Source organism: Canis lupus, chromosome 27 (assembly GCF_011100685.1).
Source record: "Canis lupus familiaris isolate Mischka breed German Shepherd chromosome 27, alternate assembly UU_Cfam_GSD_1.0, whole genome shotgun sequence".
Lineage (NCBI taxonomy): Eukaryota > Metazoa > Chordata > Mammalia > Carnivora > Canidae > Canis > Canis lupus.
In genome coordinates, this window is record NC_049248.1 from 46,438,697 (window position 1) to 46,455,899 (window position 17,203).

A 17,203-nucleotide genomic window follows, 5' to 3' on the forward strand; every position below is an offset into this window, starting at 1 on the left:
TAAAAAAAATGATGAGTGACAGTAAGGAGTCCTGAAACTCCAAGGTCTATTCAATCATATTGAAGGTGAGTATAAGTTGAAGGAGATGAGGGGGTAGGACCTGAGGCTGGAAATACACATTAGGAAGCCAGATTATAAAAAGCTTATCAGTGAAGCTAGATTGTGAAAAATTTTAGTTTTCTGGGTTCTCTGCTTTTAAGTAGAATTATAATATTCAACTTACACATATGAACAGTTGTTGAGATGACAATTGAGCCGATCCACAGATATACTGACTGTAACAGACAGGGCTATTTTATCATCAGCTTTGTAGTTACGTATCCGTATGACAAGGTTTGGAATATATCTGATCATCTGTCCTGATATCTTCTTAGATTTCACAAAGTAATATGGTGATTCCAGAATCAGGAAAAGTCAAGTGAAACTCTTTTCTGATTAAGGTAATATTAATTCAGAAGATTATTATATACTGTGTTTTTATTTTAGTGAGATTTAAAAAAAGGTTTTATTTACTTATTTATGAAGGACAGAGAGAGAGAGAGAGAGAGGCAGAGACCCAGGCAGAGGGAGAAGCAGGCTCCCTGTAGGGATCCCGACGTGGGACTCAATCCTGGACCCCGGGGTCATGTCCTGGGCCGAACGCAGATGCTCAACCACTGAGTCACCCAGGGATCCAGCCACCCAAGGCGTCTCTCAATGAGATTTTTTAAAAGTCTTTGTGAAAATCGTCCGGATTTACAGTGATTTAACAAGTGCACATTTTTAAAATAAATTAATGGAGTATTACAGGTATTTTTACACCAAAATTAGAATAAGTGACTATGGATCTATGAAATCAAACTACATGAAAATTTCTGCCTCCATGCTGACAAAGTTTGCAAACATTTGAATGAAAATCAGAGCAAAATGCAAATTTAAAATGATTAAGAAGACCTTCCAGTCCCTGATGATCTACAGAAATAGCAACAGCCAGAATCCATGAGTCATAGTTTTTTTTTTTTTTTTCTAATCCTACAAAACTATTTCAGAGAATTGCAGCATGAAATTTTTCAGAAGTTTGGAGGGAGAAGTCCCTCTGAGGACTGAAAATAAGTCAATTATACTTTCATAACAAGGGCCAGCGCCAGGGTCATCCCACGAGGACTACACCACAAGCAAACACTCCCTCTTATTTCTTCCCTCGTCAATACTCTAAGGACAATTACAAACTTATTTTGCGTAAGACTTTTTGTTAGAAGGTATAATTTTGCTGAGGAACACAGCATTTACTCCAACTTCCTAGATATTCATTTAAATGAACAAACAGGTAAACAAAATGCTTACTATACTTGAAGCAGCCTCAGCCCCTCCCTTTCACATAATAGTCTTTACATTTTATATGTTTAGATCACGCATTCTTTCCTAGAAAGAACAGAGCACTTCTGCACATTATGAAACAGGAATCAAGTCCATTTGCACAACCTCCAAACACTGAGATAATGTCTATGGCTGACACCATTGAGTCTGCATGTAATCGAGAAATGTTATGGACCCGCATTCCTTTAACTGCCTTAAACCCCTATAAAAATGCCTGTGCCAGGCAGACACTTTGGGTTTGGCCTTTTGACAAGAGTCTACCCTCCCCCGAGGTGGCTGGTCTCCGGAATAAAGCTCATGTTCTTTTCCAGTCAATGCTCATCTCTTGAGTATTGGCCTTTCATGTGATGAAAAGAACTTGGATTTCTGTAACATTCTTTTGGGTAAGTGGTAGTGACTAGCAAAAGATCTTAATAGAAATGAGAAGGAGAAAGGTAGGGCAGTAACCCAGGGAATTTTCCAGGATGCCTCCTAATACTACTATGACTGATGGCAAATATTCATGAACAAGTAGAGCAGTTCAACACGGCAGGACAACGTGAGCTTAGATCCTTCAACAATGAAGGTTTATGTCATCCCACCCGGTGAATAGCTTCTGGACACTGAGGTTATTGTTGAGACCAAGATACGCATGGAATGGAAATATCAACTATTGCCTTTGACCAGTTGCGTATGTGAGGACTTTATGAGCTACCATTATTTTCTTCCTTTTTATCCATTCTTCTTTCCTTACTATTTTACATAAGGTATATTTATGGCAGTTAGCTTAATAATTTAATTTTTTTCAGGATGCCTGGGTGGCTCAGCGGTTGAGCATCTGCCTTTGGCTAGGGGCATGACCTCGGAGTCCGGGGATCGAGTCCCACATCGGGTTCCCAGCAGGGAGCCTGCTTCTTCCTCTGCCTGTGTCTCTGCCTCTCACTGTGTCTCTCATTAATAAAAAAATAAAATCTTTAAAAAATACTTTAATTTCTTCATGTAAAAATTGAGATTTTTTGAAACAGAACTATTTTTAAATTATCTAAAGTGTGTACAGTGATTGTGACTGTGGGGAAATACATTTTTTAAAGATTTTATTTATCTATTTGAGAAAGCAGGTGCAGAGTGGAGGGAGAGACAAGCACACTGCATGCTGAGCATGGAGCACAGCAAAGGGCTTGTTCCCAAGACCCTGAGATAATGACCTGAGCCAAAATCAAAAGTCAGATGTCCAACTGACTGAGACACTCCGTCATGCCAGAGAAATTGTTTACTTAATGTAGAGCCCCTGAGTAAACAACTTTCAAGCAAGTAAAGTTACTAAGTAAAACTAACTTTAGATCTGGTTGATCATCATTTAACCTTTACTTAAAGAATTAGAGGATATTCGTTGGACTTTACCCCACACCATTGTCATGTTATTGTACTTATTATTATCATTGACAATATACAGTTAAAGAGTAAATGCAGACAGTTTGGGGTGAGAATTAAACTAACTTTATTTCCCCATAAAATATGTTTCATAACATAGTATTTCCTTTCATATGTATTTCTGGTTGCCTATCCAAAACTTTGCTGCAAGGATAAATTGAAATACTTCTTTCCTGCTGAAGAAATTAAGATCAGAAAATTTTAGTCTCTCCTAAAGGAGTCACAAAACAAGAAAAGAAAGAAAATGAAAAAACGCATTCAACGCATATTGAATCCTTTGATTTACTCCCTGAGAAACAAAGATGTCAAAGAGGCTCTAAGAAAACTTCTAGAGATGAAAAATACTATTCTTTGATTATTATTTCTCATCCATCAAAGGTGTTGTGGCTATTTCTTTCATATTCCTTATGACCATTAATGAAAGTTATTCTCCTGAACATCCTAAAAATATTAACAGATGCTTTTTCAAGGTGTCACATGTCCCACATATTACTATTTTTCCTCAGTGGCATTGTTAATCCAAAACAGCCTCGATTTAGAGATGCCATGGATATTAAGGAAACATCCTTCAAACTGAACGCTGCCACTGGTCTAAAATAACATTTTATATTATTGAACTGACCTCTATATCTTGATGGCTTGTTGCTAGACATGATTTTTATCTAACTATAGTGTATAAACAGTGCATATTAAACAGTTGTTGAATTTTCACTTTCAATCAAGTATTTATTTTTCATATATTGAGAAGTATAATAAGAAGAAACAAAGAATAAGCAATCTTAATATACATTAACTTGAAAAGTTGTTTATGATATGAGTGCTCTGATGCTCTCCAGTTGCTAGATCCTAGCTAATATGAGGAGCCAAGTGGGAGATAGAGAACTGCAAACATTTTTGAGCAACCATTCCCTCAATTTCCATCTTCATAATTTTTATCTTTGTTTATTATCCTAAAGAATGTTTTTAAATGTATAGCAGAGAGCTACCTCTCTCATCAAATAGTGTGTGACCCAAAATTTACTCTTTCATGCTTTTGAATATTCATTTATTTGATCAATTTTACTGACTACCTGTGTAATATATTCTGGTCCTGGGATAAGCTAGGGTATAAATAAGGTCATTCTTTAGGGAGCTTACAACTTAGTGTGAGTAACATCCTTGCACAGACAATTATAATCCAGGTATATGTTTGCCAAAAATACACAGAGATGATAAAGTAGGGTACCTGAAGGTGATGGTTGGTAATAAGGGCAAATCTTCAGGGCTGTGTGGAGGATATATTTAAAGAGAAGATTGGAGCCAAGGAAACTGCTGTATCAGTTCATATTATTGATGAGGCTTGAAGTATGACAATGTAAAATTTAAAAGTCTTGATTTCAAAAATTGCACATAAAATACACAGTACTGATTAACTGACTAGTATGAATAGAGTACACCAAAGGAGGTGTGTTTCACACCTTTGAACTCACATGATGTGTCTGGTGATGGTAAAAAGTAAAAGAGCTCATATCAAACTGGAAGGGAATTTCCTAAACTTGAAAATGAACATTTAAAAGTTCTATAGTTAAGAGAGTATATGTAATGGTGCAAAGTAGAACTTTCCTGCTAAAACAGGAACAAGGCAAGGATTTCTCCCCTCACCTCACCTTTCCAACATCCTTTTGAAAGTCTTAGGTAATGCAAAAGACAAAAAAGCAAATAAAAGTGTTACAGGCTGAATTATGTCTTCTCAAATGTTATTTTGAAGCCCTAATTCCTATTGCCAAATATATGACTATATTTGGAGATAGAGCTTTCAAATATATAATTAAAATAAGGCTCTTATGGTGGATTTAATTTAATTGGACTGGTGTCTATAAGAAGAAATTTGGGGAATGTAAAAAATAGTGAAAGGGAATAAAGGGAAAGGAAAGAAAATGAGTGGGGAATATCAGACAGCACATGATAGACTCCTAACTCTGGGAAACAAACGAGGGGTGGTGGAAAGGGAGGTGGGCGGGGGGTTGGGGTGACTGGGTGATGGGCACTGAGGGGGGCACTTGATGGGACGAGCACTGGGTGATATGCTATATGTTGGCAAATTTAACTCCAAAGAAAAAGAAAAGAAGAAAGAAAAGAAAAGAAAAAAAAAGAAGAAAAGAAAAGAAAAGGAAAAGAAAAGAGAATACACAGAGACATCAAGGCACCCATGCACTAGGGGTAGCTATGTGAAGAGAGAGCAAGGGGCAGACAGCTGCCGGCCAAGGAGAGAGATCTCAGAGGAAACCAAATCTTCTGGCATCTTGTTCCTGGATGGTCAGTCTCCATAATTGTAAGAAAATAAATTTGTTGTTTAAGCCATTCAGTCTATGGTATTTTTGCTTTGGGAGCCTTGGAAGACTAGTCCAAAAATGTACACAGAATGGAAAAAAAGGAAAGCAATAGAGGTTTTTTTCACATGATATCTATGCTGAAAATCTGAAATAATTGACAAAAAAATGTCTTGAAACTGAGAGATAATAGAAAGGCTGCTGGATACATGGTTAATATACAAAAGTTAATTGTTTTCCATAAGTAGCAATGAGCAATATAAATGATATTATACCATATATATTATCACCCTCTGAAATACAATACTCACGTATAAGTCTCACAAAATACGTACAAGAATAATAGGGGAAAATTATAAACCCCTAATGGGAAAATACTTTAAAAGAACTAAGTGAATGGAGAGACATTCTATATTTCTGGAAAGGAAGACTCAATTTTTTCAAGATGTGGGTTTTCCCCAACTTGTCAACACATTCAATGCAGTCCCAATCAGAATTCCAACAAATAATATGGATATTGACAAACCTTAGAAATTGAATCTAAAGTTTATATAGAGAGCCAAAAGACCAGAATAGCCAACACAGTATTGAAGGAGAATAGAATCAGAAACTGACACCATACAACTTCAACTATACACAACTGTACAACTAAAATAATCAAGACAGTTTGGTATTGGTGAAAGAATAAAAAAGATCAGTGGAAGCAAATGGTGGGTATTCATCATTTCTAATGGTTGAGTAATATTCCATTGTATACATAGACCACAGCTTCTTTATCCATTCATCTTTCCATGGACACCGAGGCTCCTTCCACAGTTGGGCTATTGTGGACATTGCTGCTATAAACATCGGGGTGCAGGTGTCCCGGCATTTCACTGCATCTGGATCTTTGGGGTAAATCCCCAACAGTGCAATTGCTGGGTCGTAGGGCAGGTCTATTTTTAACTCTTTGAGGAACCTCCACACAGTTTTCCAGAATGGCTGCACCAGGTCACATTCCCACTAACAGTGCAGGAGGCTTCCCCTTTCTCCACATCCTCTCCAACATTTGTTGTTTCCTGCCTTGTTAATTTTCCTCATTCTCACTGGTGTGAGGTGGGATCTCATTGTGGTTTTGATCTGTATTTCCCTGATGGCAAGTGATGCAGAGCATTTCCTCATGTGCATGTTGGCCATGTCTAGGTCTTCCTCTGTGAGATTTCTCTTCATGTCTTTTGCCCTTTTCATGATTGGATTGTTTGTTTCTTTGCTGTTGAGTTTAATAAGTTCTTTATAGATCTTGGGAACTAGCCCTTTATTTGATACATCATTTGCAAATATCTTTTCCCAATCTGTAGGTTGTCTCTTAGTTTTGTTGACTGTTTCTTTCATTGCATGCAGTTTCTGACAAGCTTCTAACATAAGAGAGTTAGAATCTATGTCAAGAGTTGGTGTGGTGGCCAATGGGAATGCACTATACATAACTTCAAGGAACAAGGGTTCCTTGAAGGCAACTTTCAACTTGCCTCTAAGAAAAAGAAGCCTGGGGATGTCTGGGTGGCTCAGCGGTTGGGTGGCTAATTTCAGCTCAGGTTGTGATCCAGGGATCTGGGATTGAGTCCCACATCCTGTTCTTGTGAAAAACCTGCTTCTCCCTCTGCATAAGTCTCTGCCTATCTCTCTCTCTGTGTCTCTCATGAATATAAAAACAAATCTTTAAAAAATGTATAAAACAAACAAACAAGAAAATAAAAAGAAGCCTGATTCTATCTCGAGAGTAGGAGGTGCAGGAGCACTAGAAGTGAGCTGTACTTAAGTCTGAGAAAGAAGCATTCTCTGAATGCAGCTTTCAATTAGCTTTTCACATAAGGGAATTAGGAAGTATCTTAACAAGGGGCGCAATGGAAAGACCCTGCTTTAGCTCAGAGAATCGGTCGTTCTTGTAGGCGATGTCCCCCTAGACTCATACATACTGCTTAAGACTCCTAACTGTGGGAAACGAACAAGGGGTGGTAGAAAGGGAGGTGGGCGGGGGGTGGGGTGACTGGGTGATGGGCATTGAGGAGAGCACTTGATGGGATGAGCACTGGGTGTTATTCTATATGTTGGCAAATTGAACACCAATAAAAAAATAAAAAATAAAAATAAAAAAAGATCAGTGGAATAGAATAGAGAGACTAGAAATGGAGTGAAATTAATAGAGTCAACTGTTCTTTGACAAAGGAACAAAAATAATAAGTCGGTAAAAAACAGACTTTTTAACAAAGAGTGCTGGAACACCTGGACATCCATGCAAAAATGTGAATGTAGATATAAACCTAACACTATTCACAAAAATTAACTCAAATGGATGATAGACCTAAATGTAAAATAGAAAACTATAACTTTTCCTAGAAGATAACATAAGGGTGACTTAGATGATGTTGGGTATGGTGATGCCTTTTTAGATACAACACCAAGTCATGATCCATGGCTAAATTGATTAGCTGGACTTCACTAAAATGAAAAAAAAAAATTTCTGCCCTACGAAAGACGTTATCAAAAAAATAACTTTGAAGAAATGAAATAGGTTGGGGGAACATATTTGCAAAAAGACATATCCGATAAAGGATATCCAAAATATGAGAAGCATTCTTAATATTCAACTATAAACAGCAACAATAACAACAATATGATTGGTCCACAGATACCTCACCAAAGAAGATGTACAGATGACAAATAAATATATGAAGAGATGTTCCACAACATATGCCATCAGAGAATACAAATTAGAACAAAATACACAGCAGTCCTATCAAAGTCACCCAAATCCAGAACGCTGACAACATCAAACACTAGTGAGCATGTGGAGTGACAAGAACTCTGTACGTTTCTGGTGGAAAGACAAAATATTACAAGTACTTTGAAAGGCAATTTGGCAATTTCTTACAGAACCAAGATGCTCTAACTGACCTGCAGTGCAGAAATTATGCTGCTTTTTATTTATTCCACAGAGTTGAAAATTTATGTCCACACAAAAACCTATAGCAGTTTTATTCAGAATTGCCAAAATTAGAAAAGAATCAATATTTTCTTCAGTACGTGAATGAATAAATAAAGTATGGTACATCCAGAGAATGGAACATTATTCAATATTAAAAAAGAAATGAGCTAACAGCTGTGAAGAGACAATGAAGAAGTTTTATTGGATACTACTAAGTGCAAGAAGCCCACCTGAAAAGGCCACCTATGCATGATTCCCACTACATGACATTCTGGTGACAGAAGAAAGATTGGCCATTGCCAGGGCTCGTGGTATAAAAGAGAGGATGAAAAGATGGAGCAGAGAGTGTTTAGGGCAGTGAAAATACTCCACATGGTATCAAAATCATAGATACATGTCATCATGTTTTACTTAAACCCATAGAATATATAGTATTAAGAATGTATCCTAAAGCAGACTACGGATTTTTGGATGATTAAATAAATCAATGTAGGTTAATCAATTGTAATAAATATGCCGAGCCGGTGAGAGATGTTGATAATGGGCTATTAAGCTGTGGAAGGACATGAAGGAATCATAAGTGCACATACTCTGGAAAGAAGCCAGTCCAGAAAGGGTATATACTGTGTGGTTGTCACTAACATTTTAAGTTATTGTATTTTTAACAGCAGAATATATGTTTGAAATAATTTCTATATATTTGTTGTTGTTGTTTTTAATAAGTTTATTTTTTATTGGTGTTCAATTTGTCAACATACAGAATAACCCCCAGTGCTCATCCCGTCAAGTGCCACCCTCAGTGCCCGCCACCCAGTCACCCCCACACCCCGCCCTGTTTATTTTTCTTGGCTATTTTATTGGATTCTGTTTGTTCTGAGAAGCCTTTCATGTGACTTCTCAGAGGTACAGCCTTCGGCTTGTGCATACTCATAGATGACAGTGGCTTTATCAGGCTGGCTTTGGCTGCGTCTTCCGCTGATCGTTTTATTGGGTGTGCCTCTGTAGATTTTTCATCCAGTAGGGAGGTTCCATTAATTCTTCTTTTGTTCTATCACTTTGAAGATGTTGTGGGACATATATTTCTCAACAGTCTGATCAACTTTTTTGGTCTCCTCTGCAAGGATAGTGTATTTTTTTTCTAAAGATTTTATTTATTCATGAGAGACACAGAGAGAGAGGCAGAGACACAGGCAAAGGGAGAAGTAAGCTCCCTGCAGGGAGCCCCATGAGGACTCGATCCCGAGACCCATGGATCACAACCTGAGCCAAAGGCAAATACTCAACCACTGAGCCATCCAGGGGCCCAGCAAGAAGACTCTTTCAGGCCAGTCTGAGGTTTGCTCCAACACTTGGAGGCCTTCCTTCACTGTCTCCTTCCGTCCCTGGTTCTCTCTGGTAGACTTCTAGTTGGTCTATAGTTAGCTTTTTATTCTCATGGAGTTTCTGGCCTCTCTAACTGCTTATCACCAAATGTGTGTTAAGCTTGAGAGTCCCTTATGCTTATACTTGAACTTCCCAAACTTCATTCCAAATAAAGTCAGTTCACTTGAGGACAGCTTTGGAGCCCTCTATTATTATGGCCTGCCTTTCACTCTACGTAAAGCCTGTGTTCCACTGTTCTTGAACAGGAGCAGTGGCCCAGTTCTCTGAGTGACACCCTGACTTTATGAGCAGGTTACTGGGTGACGTCAGTTGCCTATAGTCTTCTAAGCTCGTCTCTCTTGGCAAAAAAACTCTATATTTTGGACTGGGGTAACTGAAAGTGGGGATCCATTATTCTTGACCTATCATGTCTAAGCTAGAGCTTCTACCTTATGAACGGTCCTTGGGTAGAGGGCAAGATCTCCAGACATTATAACCACTCTTGCCTTAAATAGAGCTTCTGCAACATGGAGCTCTCATGGAAAGAAGAAATGTTTTCAGCCTGCCACTCTCAAGGGGATATGGTAGCCCATGATTGGGATCTAGAGGAAGAGGATCCCCTAGGTTCTCGTCTGCATTTGCCTATGTGCTTCCCGTCATGCTGAGCTGGGACAAGAGAGGGAGGGAGTAGCCCTGGTTCAAAAACATGCATTTGAATGTTCCCATTGGCTTTATTCACAATATTTAAAAGGGGGAAAACACCTCAATTGCCCATCGGTTTAAGAATGCACAAACAAAATTTGGCCATATGTGTATAATGGAAAATGGAATATGACTGAGCAATAAAAAGAATGAATTACTTAAAGAGATAACAAAATAAATAAATGTCTAATTCAATACAATTCAAATACAATAAAGAAACCTACCAAAAAGAGCACATACTGTATGCAGATTATATAGGGGGATATGCAAAACAAATCAGATCACTGATGATGGGGAAATGGAGTTGGACGGAGGCCTGGACTAACCAGAGGCATGATAAATCTTTCAGAAGTGTTGGAAGTGTTCTGTATCTTATTGTGGTGATGGTTTCATTGATGAAAAGTTTATAAACTTTTGAGACTCACAGAATTGTACACTGTGAATAAACAGAGTTCATTTCACACAATCATCTCTCAATAAAATATGTGAGAAAAAAATAATGGCCAGACTTGTTTTTTGTTTTGTTTTCTGTTTGTTTTTAGGAACCAATGACTTCATTTTACAGTGATGGTGCAGAAATGTCTTTCTTTCTTTCTTTCTTTCTTTCTTTCTTTCTTTCTTTCTTTCTTTCTTTCTTTCTTTCTTTCTTTCTTTCTTCTTTCTTTCTTTATTTCTTTCTTCTTTCTTTTTTCTTTCTTCTTTCATTTATTTGACAGGAGATTTAATTTGGGCCTAAAACACAGTAATCTATTCAAAGCAATAGAAGATATTAACTATATTACAAAAATCTCAATGCATAAAATTGGCTAAAACCTTTTAACATAATTGTTAGCGTAGCAGTTGAACAATGATTTACCACCATTAACATTATCATTTAAATTAAGAAAACTTTCTAGTTATTGACCCTACAGCTAGCTATAATTATACATTTTTTGAGAAGTCATTAGATGAACTTGAGGAAGTTCCTTATGTGCATAATATTTTAGAGAAAGGGTGTTTTTTAGGTACTAACAATGATGTTCTTCAAAAGCCTAGCAATTCCCAAATCAAAATATTAGCTATACAGTAATAAAATGACTTTTTACATGACTTCCCTTACAACTTTGATTATTTTATGAGCAGCCTTATGATGTATAGATCATATTTAGAGAATTACCTATATATACATTATTGTGTATGTATGCATTTATGCATATATTTTCTGTTAATCTATATTAACAGGCTATTTATTATTTTTTCCATCAAATCAAAGTTTTCAGCACTACTGAACAGCACATGAATCTTACTGGAATCTAAAAGTAAAATGAGAAGAAAGAATTCCAAACAGGAGTGAGAACAGAATAACCTGAATGTAACTCTTGTAGCAATGACAAAAATTACTTGACATCAATAAAATAAGGGAAAAAGGTCAACACTGAAAAATTACTGTGCATATCTTCTCATGGTGAGGTCTGTTCGCTTCTACCTTAGCCTGACAATGCTTTTCTGAGTCAGCTGGATGTCACCTGGACATGTATTGCCCTGGGGAGTGAAATAACCAGTGATCATTCTTGATGTTCTTCTCAAAGGTATCCTGGGGTGTGCGTGCATGTGTGTGTTTGTGTGTCTGTGTGTGTGTCGTGAGAGAGAGACAGATACAGAGAGATGGAGACCATGATTATGTTTTTATTTACATGTATATGTGTGTCTGATGGTGGTTGTTGGGAGGTGGGGTACGTGGTACATATACAGACACATTGTTATCCTAACAGTCAACACTATTGTGAGGGTCTTTTTCTTCAGTTTGATAAAGGATTACTAATATTCAGTGGATGATGATTTAAAGGATGAGGGGCTTCTTTCGTTGCAGGCTCATTCCATTATAGGACTCAAGAAGGGTTCTGCATTTTACTCATGTGGGAGTGTTTGTAAAATATGCTTCTTTCAACCTAAAACCTTTCTGCTTGATCTGAGGAGAGAGACAAGATACAACCTTAGCATAGTTAGCATTTACATAAAAATTCTCCTGAAGTTTTCCTACTTAGTGAGTCCCCTGTTTCCCCCAGTAATCTATGCTTTAAAAAATGTGGGTGAAAGAGGTATAATTTGTTGAATTATAAGAGAGTATTCTTAGAGAAAGACATGAGTAGAGATGAACTGATACCACATTTGATGATGTGCATTAATTGGGGGCCCTCTTCTTTTTGTTTTGAATATTTTTTAGTAGTTTTCAGCAAAAAAGAAAAAAAGACTGAAATAGCAAAGTAAGGTAACTCAAGCTCTATGGAAATGAAAACATAGGTACTCTTGGAGGCTTGGGAATGCTTCATAGCTGAGACTGAAGGGAAAGAGTCAGAGAAAGTCACTGTTTTCCTCTTTAAGACTTAAAATGAATAGTATTAAAGGCATGAAGAAATAACAAACCTGGAAGCCAATAAATATATAGATTTAACAACTTTGTATGAAATTTATGTAATTTAATCATTCAAGTAACTCTGAGATTTAGATACTGTTATGCACCCTATTTAACAGGAGGACATTACAATGCAGAGATACTATGTAATTTGCCCAAAGCTACATTGGCAAACATAGAATATGAAAGTTCAGTTTGACATCTGGGCTCATTTTTTAAACTCTTAAGTTAACAATGAACTCTTATTACTCATATTTTCTTCCTTGTTTTATGAGGTGGCATTTCTCCAGCAGAGATGCTCAAAACTAAAGTCATTATTCACTTCTATCTTATTCTCATTTTATCAATCATCTGTCAGTATTTAGCTAACTTTACCTGCCATTCTAAAGATAGTCTGTCTTCACTGTTTATAAGAAGACAGTCTTTGATAAAGCCATCATAACCTCTTACTTGGATGATCACACACTTTCTAAGACTACTATTTCCTCCTTGTGAATATTTATCTTTCATAAAGCTGTCGGTATGATTTTTGTGAAACGCCAAGTGGAACAGAATACTGTCTTTCTTAAAAACCCCCAATGAATACCGTACCTCTTGTCTCCAGAATAAAGGTCTTCCTTGGCTTGACATAGAGGTCGGCATGATTCCCATGAATTTCCTTTAAAGGCTGATCACTAATTCCTTGTCTTGTGCATTACAAATAACTTATCAAACGTCATGTACTTCACCATACAGCGCACAGTAACTTGTCTATGTCATCTTGCTAAATTTACCTATCTTTAAAAATGTACAGAATATTTTCCTGATCATCAGGATCATTCATCTCAACACAAAAGTTCAGGACCAGGTGGCTTCTCAGGGGAATTCTATCAAACTTTTAAAGAAGAAATATCCATTCTACTAAAGCTGTTTTGAAGGATAGAAAGGGATGGAATGCTTCCAAACTTGCTTTATGAGGCAGCATCACCTTGATTCCAAAACCAGACAATGATCCCACTAAAAAGAATTATAGACCAATATCCCTGATGAACACAGATGCAAAAATTCTCAAAAGATACTAACCAATAGGATCCAGCAATACATTAAGAAGATTATTCACCATGACCAAGTGGGATTCATCCCTGGATGCAAGGCTGGTTCAACCCTCATAAAATAATCAACGTGATAGATCACATTAACAAGAGAAAAAACAAGAACCACAGGATCCTCTCAATAGATGCAGAGAAAGCATGTGACAAAACACAGCATCCATTCCTGATCAAAACCCTTCAGACTGTAGAGAGAAAGGGAACATTCCTCAGCACCTCAAAAGCCATTTAGAAAAGCCCACACAAATCTCATTCTCAATGGGGAAACACTGGGACCCTTTCTCCTAAGATCAGGAATGCGACAGGGATGTCCACTCTCACCACTGCTATTCAACATAGGACTAGAAGTCCTAGCCTCAGCAATCAGGCAACAAAAAGAAATAAAAGGCATTCAAACCCAGAAGACTCCACCCCAAGACTGCTAGAACTCATACAGCAATTCGGCAGTGCGGCAGGATATAAAATCAATGCCCAGAAATCAGTGGCATTTCTAGACACTAACAATGAGACTGCAGAAAGAGAAATTAAGGAGTCAATCCCATTGACAATTGTACCCAAAAGCATGAGATACCTAGGAATAAACATAACCAAAGAGGTAAAGGATCTATACCCTAAAAACTACGGAACACTTCTGAAAGAAATTGATAAAGACACAAAGAGTGGAAAAAATATTCCATGCTCATGGATTGGAAGAATTAATATTGTGAAAATATCAATGGTACCCAGGGCAATTTATACGTTCAATGCAGTCCCTATCAAAATACCGTGGACTTATTTCAGAGAGTTGAACAAATCATCTTAAGATTTGTGTGGAATCAGAAAAAAACCTGAATAGCCAGGGGAATATTGAAAAAGAAAACCATCGGCAGCTCGGGTGGCTCAGAGGTTTAGGGCTGCCTTCACCCCAGGGCGTGATCTTGGAGATCCAGGATCAAGTCCCACGTCGGGCTCCCTGCGAGGAGCCTGCTTCTCGCACTGCCTGTGTCTCTGCCTCTGTGTGTGTCTCTCATGAATAAACAAATAGAATCTCAAAAAGAAGAAAGAAAGAAAGAAAGAAAGAAAGAAAGAAAGAAAGAAAGAGAAGAAAGAAAGAAAGAAAGAAAGAAAGAAAGAAAGAAAGACAGAAAGAAAGAAAAAGAAAGAACGACAGAAAGAAAGAAAGAAAAGTACCGAAAACTAATGAAAACCGCCAATACTCCAACTAGCAATCCTCCACCATCCTCCCCCACCCCTCACCACTCCCTCCCCTCCCCCTCCCCACCCCCCTCCCTCCCGAAAGAAAAGAAAGAAAGAAAGAAAGAAAACCAGAGCTGGAGGCACCACAATGCCAGATTTCAGGTTGTACTACAAAGTTGTGGTCATCAAGACAGTGTGGTGCTGGCACAAAAACAGACACATAGATCAATGGAACAGAATAGAGAACCCAGAAGTAGACCTTCAACTCTATGGTCAACTAATATTCGACAAAGCAGGAAAGACTAGCCACTGGAAGAAAGACAGTCTCTTCAATAAATGGTGCTGGGAAAATTGGACATCCACATGCAGAAGAATGAAACTAGACCATTCTCTTTCACCATACACAAAGATAAACTCAAAATGGATGACAGATATAACTGTGAGATGAGAATCCATCAAAATCCTAGAGGAGAACACAGGCAACACGCTTTTTGAACATGGCCACAGTAACTTCTTACAAGATACATCCATGAAGGCAAAAGAAACAAAAGCAAAAATGAACTATTGGGACTTCATCAAGATGAGAAACTTTTGCACAGAGAATGAAACAGACCACAACACTAAAAGACAACCTACAGGATGGGAGAAGATATTTGCAAATGACACATCAGATCAAGGGCTAGTATCCAAGATCTATAAAGAACTTATTAAACTCAACAGCAAAGAAACAAACCATCCAATCGTGAAATGGGCAAAAGACATGAACAGAAATCTCACAGAGGAAGACATAGACATGGCCAACAAGCACATGAGACAATGCTCTGCATCACTGGCCATCAGGGAAATACAAATCAAAACCACAATGATATTCCACCTCACACCAGTGAGAATGGGGAAAATTAACAAGGCAGGAAACAACAAATGTTGGAGAGGATGTGGAGAAAGGGGAAGCCTCCTGCACTGTTGGTGGGAATGTGAACTGGTGCAGCCACTCTGGAAAACTGTGTGGAGGTTCCTCAAAGAGTTAAAAATAGAACTTTCCTATGACCCAGCAACTGCACTGTTGGGGATTTACCCCAAAGATACAGATGCAGTGAAATGGCAGGACACCTGCACCCCTGCCAGGTGTTTATAGCAGCAATGTCCACAATAGCCAAACCGTGGAAGGAGCCTCGGTGTCCATCAAAAGATGATGCATAAATAAGCTGTGGTCTATGTATAGAGTGGAATATTCCTCAGCCATTAGAAACGACAAATACCCACCATTTGCTTCAATGTGGATCGAACTGGAGGGTATATTGCTGAGTGAAATAAGTCAATCAGAGAAGGAAAAACATTATATGGTCTCACTCATACAGGGAACATATAAAATAGTGAAAGGGATTTTAAGGGAAAGGAGGGGAACTGAGTGGGAAAAATTAGAGATGGAGACAAACATGAGGGACTCCTAACTCTGGGAAATGAACAAGGGATAGTGGAAGGGGAGGTGGGCAGTGGGTTGGGGTGACTTGGTGCCAGGCACTGAGGTGAGCACTTAATGGGATGAGCACTGGGTGTTATACTATATGTTGGCAAATTGAACTTCAATAAAAAACAAATGAAAAGAAAAAAAAAGACTATTCACCTCCAAAGACTGCACTCTTTTCATATATTCTATAAATGTCTCTTTTTACTGGGTTTCCCTGTAGCATTTTTAGTTCTCTAGCCAGCTATAGTCTCCATATCTGATTGTGTGAGCTTAACTACAGAAATTAATTATACCTAGGGATCTTCATAAAGCAAAATGTACATCAAAATTCAATAAATATCATTTGATGAATTAATTTTAAGACATAAACCATAGAAATGAATTATCCTTATTTTTGTTTCATTTTCATTATAGTTTTCTTTTCAAAAAGAATTTTCAGGAATTATTTAAGCCATGGAAAACTGTGAAATATGTGTGTCATTCATTGAGTCTCTAGATAATTAAGAGTGACTCGAATGTCACCCTTAGGACTGTGTGCACTGCCAAGTACCTGATTCTCTCACACAGGACTCAATGAGATTTCTTCAGTAAATCTGATATTTTATTCTTTCTTCTTATCGTATCAGACTTTGTTACTTCTACCAATTATATACATATTATATAACACTGGTCACTGGCTCAAGATAAACAATACAAACCAAACATCATCCTCAGGGTACCAGCAACAAACCTGGAATATATTTTCCCTAAACTTGAAATGCACAGAAACCATGATCATTACCCAATGAAGATGAAGTACAGAGAAAGCCATTTCACTTCAAAATCCACAGGCAGGCGAATATCATCCAAATGTATTCTTCAGCTGTAAGGCTATGGGATTCAATAAATAAACTTTTTGAGATTGAATATTTCAAACTCATTGGGTGCATTCTTTGGATTGATGCCTTCCCAAATTGTCATAATATCCAGATCTTTCAG

At 37.6% G+C, this 17,203-nt stretch overlaps 1 long non-coding RNA gene across 1 annotated transcript; it reads left to right on the forward strand.

The window, feature by feature from the left end:
• Positions 1-1,751: 1,751 nt before the first annotated feature.
• LOC119866351 lies at positions 1,752-11,603 on the forward strand. The gene is made up of 3 exons (XR_005380209.1): positions 1,752-2,021; positions 2,972-3,144; positions 11,354-11,603. It is a non-coding gene; the product is annotated as an uncharacterized LOC119866351 (long non-coding RNA).
• Positions 11,604-17,203: the final 5,600 nt, after the last annotated feature.